Source organism: Phoca vitulina, unplaced genomic scaffold (assembly GCF_004348235.1).
Source record: "Phoca vitulina isolate PV1807 unplaced genomic scaffold, GSC_HSeal_1.0 scaffold71, whole genome shotgun sequence".
NCBI lineage: Eukaryota > Metazoa > Chordata > Mammalia > Carnivora > Phocidae > Phoca > Phoca vitulina.
Window position 1 is genome coordinate 3,739,457 of NW_022589774.1, and position 6,529 is coordinate 3,745,985.

Consider the following 6,529-nt stretch of genomic DNA (forward strand, 5'->3'; position numbering starts at 1 on the left):
TGATTCTATAACTCTAATCTTTAAGAAAGCTACCGTTTTTTTCATTTTCAGAGAAAATCCTTTCAACTCTGAAGTTTACCTACTCTGGTTCTACTACCATAGCTTATATGCAGCTTCCTTGGGATGAATGCTGTGTTTAATTCCATAAAGTAAGTTTATCACTCTGTAACTTTTTGAATGAGTAGTCTTCACTTTTTAAATTATGCCTCTTCTCTACAATAATGACATCCCAGCTCATAGAGGCAGAAAGCAAGACTTGTCTCTTATTAGTCTGAGACTGCGGGTGCACAGTGGAAAATATCTGCTGGTCACGGCAGGAGGCCTGTCTGTGAAGGCTGGTTGCTGAAGAAGTCTTCTGCTGGAGACCTCTGGATCTGTGCTGCCTCAAACAAATATAATTTCATTTAAAATTTATATAATCTTTTCACTACACTTTTGGGAGTTTTTTTGTTTTTTTAGTATATGTAAAAATGTGATGTTCAGATAAGTGCATTTATCTTGATTCAGTGTTCAGTGTTAAAATACAGTCTCTTAAGTTAAAATCATCTTTTTTTTAAGAGCAGTGATAAATGTCAGCTCTTTGGAGAAACTAGGAGAACAACACTAGAAACCTTTACTTATCTTTTTTCCCCCAAATATGTCTCCCGTATGAGACTTAAGGTCCTTCTATTTTTACTAAGCAATTTACTATGGTACCAATCCAACATCGTGTTCTATAAGAGGTTACAATTTTTGCCATTTACTAGACAAAGATATTTATAAAATCAATAGTCATACATTAAAGTTGGGGTTTGAATTCAACTTGAATTCAGTTCTCTAGGAGCTGCAACTTTTTAAAAATATGTCATCAATTTAAGAAAAAGTAATGATTTCTTACTGGTACTTTTATTAAAAGAACATAGCTCTGAACTGAAAATCCAGAACCTAAAAAACAATTTTTGGCTTTAACTTGAATTTTTGGATTCTCTTCATATACATAAAAAACAGTAACCCTCTAGTATAGCCCTGAGCTGAAAAGTCATGGAAATTTCTCTAAATATTTAATATAGAAGGTGTTTAGATTGATTCTAAGTTAATAATGTGCAAAATATTTTGAACATCTTCCCTTTAATCAGCAATTACGTATCAATCATCTTGAACTGTTGTTTTCTGTTTTTCCCCTTTATAACCTCAGAGACACAAGCTCCATGTACCTTCTATGTACTGTGTCCTTGGAAGGGGATCCCCTAACAATCATGACACTTGATTCATTTTATCCATATCCCTAAGAAATATGTAGATCTTATTCATATTTTTGTCAAAATTTAAAAATCTGTTCTTAATGACAAATTTTAATTCCTTTGATTCCTGTAAGTTAAGCTTGTACCAACAAGAACTACACATGTGAATTAAACATGGATTCTCCGTGGTTTTATGCAAGGAGAAAAATAAATAAAGAGAAGCCTCAGAATTGCTGTCTTTGAAACAAAGCACTCCATAGCATTAACTGAATATTTAGAAACTCTACTTATAATTAGTGTTTGATTTTTTAATGTTAGGTTATGGAAAGGTGTTATTTATGACCATATCTGCTAATAATGCTACCTATCTCTTGCTTTGAAAGCCAGTGGGGGTGGGGGGTAGGATAACTAAAGTAGATGATTATATTCTTTGTATCCTTGAACATCTCCTAACAGCTCTACCGAGTAAAATTGGGGTAAATGTGGCTGACAGAAACTGTGCTGAGAGTCTCCTGGCTGTAACACATCCCACTTGGAAAACTAGTACTTCAAATGGGTACCAAAGGTCAAATGTAATGAGATAATAATTATTCCTGCTTCTGTCAGTGTCAGACTTTGAGCTGATCCTGAATAATAAAGCCTTTTACCTTATCTGATATCCTTTTCTGAGCTTTTTGCATTAACCTAGAAGCAGTCTACACAAAAGAGCTCTAGTAGTAATCAAGAATCCCTTCTACTTCTTCATTGAATAAAATTTGTTTATTCCCAAGGATACGATCTAGTTCAAGCTGAAAGAGGTTTTAATAAAATACGTCTTGCTTGGTCAGACCTTGAGTGTGTAAGATGGCTTGGATTACTTGATGAAGTAGGGTGGAGTGATGTACTTCTTTTTCTAAACAAGTATTTCCAGCCCAAGCTTTTCCATTTGAATACACTCCAAGCATTATTGCTACAGTGCTGTATTAGAGTTTCCTTTGGCTGTTTCAACACAGGCCCTTAATTTACTTTTGTGAGGGTTGACTAATTAGTCCTATAAAATGTTTCCTTTAATCTGGGCTGCACATTTAACTGATGATAAATCAAGACCATCTGTAGCTACCCCTGTTGGACTGGCAGAGGGCGAGTTCAGCTCACCACCCCATCCCCAGCCCTAATACCTTAAAACTTCACTAAGACTTTTGGAACATCCTGTATAGGAATCACTTTTTAAATCCTCAACTGTGCAATATGGATGCCTGGAGGTAACTTTTTAAAGTGTGTGTGTGTGTGTGTTGCTTTAACCCCCAGCCTATGGTCATGATCTTGTATAGGTCACATATCAGGGCAACATGTGCCTTTTGAGAGCCTATCATAGCAGATAAACTGCTGCTCTCAGGTCTGTTTTTCTGCTTTTCCTAGTCCCAAGAGGGTCTGGACTTTCTTTCACACTGCTCTTAAAGCAAAGGCCAGGTAGTCTCATAGAATCAGTTCCACAACTAGGTAGCATGCACAACATTTTACAGATGTGCATCAGAAGAGAGACTGAGTGAGAATGTCATGCTGGGGAAACTGAGTTGTCCTCCTTATGGCAATTAAAGGGATGAATGTAGGCCCAGTGAGCTCTTGCTCATCAAGTCTCACTACTTCTCAACAGGTCTTCATAGGAGATTCTTTGGCTGCCCCAGGTTTGGATCAAGCCACATCATGAAATAACCAGTCATTAAATTCTTGGGAATTATGGAAAACCCTGCTTTATGCATTAGCTCTTTAGATACTGGTTGAAAGTTATAGGGAGGCCAAACACTACATTGGACATGAGGTGAGTCTAATGCTTCATTAGATTTGATGCTAGGAATACAAGCCCAGCTTGTTATAAGGGATCCATTTTGTTGTCTAAAGTGGTAGAAAAACCTGTTTTATTTCTGAGCTATGTTTGAGTGCCTGCTAAAAAACACGAGGGTCGTTAGGGAATGATGTAGGGTAAAGTCAGCCTTTTCAAAAATCACCTGAGCGGGACGCCTGGGTGGCTCAGTCGGTTAAGCGGCTGCCTTTGGCCCAGGTCATGATGCCAGGGTCCTGGGATCGAGTCCCACATCAGGCTCCTTGCTCAGCAGGGAGCCTGCTTCTCCCTCTCTCTTCCTCTGCTTGTGCTCTGTCAAATAAATAAAATCTTTAAAAATAAAAAAAAATAAAAAAATAAAAATCACCTGAGCATATTAATCAGCTTGTTCAGATCTGTAGGCTTACAGCAAGTACATAGTACACAAATAAGTATTATATTATTAAAGAATAGGCTTGTTCGATCCCCAACGCTTATCCCTCCTATTTCCTGGCTAAGCCAAGAAAGAGGATTTCAAGGATATATAACCAGGTTCTTTATTTTAAATTTCAAAGGTTTAGTATTCCATTTATACTTCATTTCTCTTTAATTTCCTTAACTTGCCACATGCCCCTTCCTGTTTTGACATTCTGAATAATTTGTATTCAAGCCGTTTTGTGGACTATGAATAGCACATTTCAAAATGCCTTTGATTGGAAGGCTTTCAATTCAGTCAGCATTTTATTCATCACCTGGGTGCCAAGCCCTGTGTGAGGCACCTGGACTGGAGAGTTCTTCTCTTTATTTTTTTGTTGTCAGAGGAGTCACTTTATCTATGGCACGTCAATGGGTGAAGTCAGCATTTGAGAGAAACAGGCAAAGATCAGATTTTCAAGTCCTTTGAGTGAAGTTGTTTGTGAGCAGCTATTAATGTAGCAAGTGCTGTCTAGATGCAATGCAGACTCTTCCCTCCAGGGACTTCATTCAGCAGCTGCTTAGAGCACCTGAACTTTTCAAAGGAAAATGCTTTTCTCATGCATGTTTTTATTATGTTCTTTACAATATTATGAATAATAGTTAAAAGCATGATCTCTATAGCCAAACTGCCTAGCTTTGAATCCAAGCCCTAGCTGTGTGACCTTGGGCAAATTCCTTAACCTCTCTGTGAATCAGTTTTCTCGTTTATAAAATGGGATTGTGTGGTTATCACACAAATATAGCTCTTAGGACAGTGCCTGGCACACAATAGCTAACGTTTGTTGAACAATTACTGTTAGCTATTAGTCTCAAGATCGGGAGAGAAGGGATTCTATCCTTATTTGATAAATGGGCATAAAGGTTTAACTTTTCAGTTCTAACTCATTCCTGTTCATTCCCGTTCCACTAGAACCATGGTCCTAAAAGGTATGGGAACTAAATAAAAATCACCTGAGAAGCTTTTTTTTTTTTCCAATGTTGCCTGAGTCTCCCATTCCTAGTGCTTTTCAAAAGGAGCAAGTAAACCTCTAGAAAAACAAAACGAAAACAAAAGCAACTCAGGTTCCGCAGGTGTTTGAGATTCATGATTCCTACCTACCAAGTACACATTAAAATTACAGAGGTTATTTCATATGTGGTCTCAGCCAGTGTTCAAAGAGGTTATAATTTGCAGATCTGTTCCCTGGACTCCTAAGCAAGCCAAAGCGATTGCTCTCACAGAACCCACCCTCCCATTTCCTGACCGCTGCCCCCAGCTCTGCTACATCGTTTAGCATGTGTTCACCTTTGGGGAGGAAGCTGTGGCTGGCTGGCCGTTAGTGCCAATTCTTGATCACTTGTTAGACTGTTGTGTTCCATGGCCAGTGAGTAGGCACATAAGAGATGAAGCTCAAAGCAGGCCATGTTGCTCTCTTACTAGCTCTGATTTTGTAGGATGCAAGATTCAAACATTTGGTTGAGGAGTGATGTGTAGACTCTAGATTCTTTTTTCTCACTTAATGAGATTCTTCCCTGGGCTTCTTTTTGATGCCAGTAATACCTGTTGCCAGTGTCACATCAGTGCCAAAATACCAGCCGTGGAGGTTTCTTTGGCATTATGGTGGACAAACCCAGCATTGGGGTTTCACTTAGCATCTGAGCACCAAATTATGCTGCCACTGCTACTGTTAAAGACCCTGGTTTCCAAATTTCCAGGAACTTACAAAATGTGGTGTTCTCTGATTAGGAGCTGGCATCTGCACCTCTGCAAACAGATCGTCCCCCCATGCTCAGCCCCCTTCGTGGGTTGGTGCCAAAACTATCAGTTCAAATGAAGATGTTAAGGGCTGCTTTTTGTTTCCCTGTTATCAGCCTACTCACTTTCCAAGTCATAGTGTAAAAGTACAATGATTATACAAATCAGCCCTTCCCCCAGCAATATACTACCAGATAATATATGTTACTGAAACAGTAAACTATAAATAAGTCATCTGGCCTTGCTATGTTGACATGAAGTTAACAAATATTGTCACACCACATCATTCAATAATCGTTCAGAACCATTCTTCCCCTTTTTCTCTTCCACCTTTTTTCCATAACCTACCATGCACTCACAATTTTCCACGAATTATTTAATAAGAAGCATAATAGAGTTTATTAAGTGTAACTGTGAAATAACAGTGGTACAGGAACTGAAATAATTAAAATTAAAATCCAGTAGGCATTGTTGTCTCTGTAATGGGTCGTTATTTGGCCCACCAGTTAATGTCAAGTTGGAAATGCTGCTTCCTCAAAAGCCTTATTGAATTTAGATAGCTTTATGTAGGAGTAAGAGACTCAGAGTCCAAAAATCAGTATCGTCACAACGGTTGACTAGCAAACAATCTGAAGTGAACATTAATAACTTCAGGGTAGGAAGGAGGGTGGTTATGCTAAACATTTCTCAGCTCCCTAATTAGGCAATTAGGTATTGGCCTTGAAGTGTTGAATCTGTAATTAAGTTTCTAGCTTTGGAAGACTATATCCTAAAACCAAGAGATGTAAGCAACGAAGTCTAGAATTATACATGGAGAGTGGGGATGATAAGGAAAATTAGAATGTGGTTTTTTGATGATTAAGAATGGTTTCTATTACAGCCAACTCTCCTGTAAAATAAATTTCACAAAGAGAGGATGCCGTTTAGAGCAGCTTGTTGATTTGAGTTATCCTATAGTGTCCTCTTGCCCTCCTGTTTACTTTGTCAGTATTTCTAGTCCCATTCATTTTCTCCTTTTTCATGTTATGTTGCCCACTGAACTCAGTTGAACAGTAATTAAAGCCAGTTGTGGATTTGATTCCCAAATGGGCCAATTCACTTCACTCTGTTCATGGCCCTTGGCAGGCTCCCACTTACCTATCCTAGCCATCTGCTCCAGAAGGAGGAGTGGAGGGGTGCCTGGGGGGCTCAGGCGTTAGGTGTCTGCCTCCAGCTCAGGTCATGGTCCCAGGGTCCTGGGATCAAGCCCTACGTTGGGCTTCCTGCTCAGCGGGAAGCCTGCTTCTCCCACTCCCACTC

At 39.0% G+C, this 6,529-nt stretch overlaps 1 protein-coding gene across 1 annotated transcript in view; it reads left to right on the top strand.

Moving 5' to 3' along the window:
• The window catches only part of DTL (denticleless E3 ubiquitin protein ligase homolog), a 42,336-nt gene extending 40,458 nt beyond the window's left edge, over positions 1–1,878 (top strand). The window contains exon 16 of the mRNA XM_032393134.1: positions 52–1,878. The gene's annotated coding sequence lies outside the window, so the exon portion shown is untranslated. The remainder of the gene's footprint in view (positions 1–51) is intronic.
• The last annotated feature ends 4,651 nt before the right edge of the window (positions 1,879–6,529 follow it).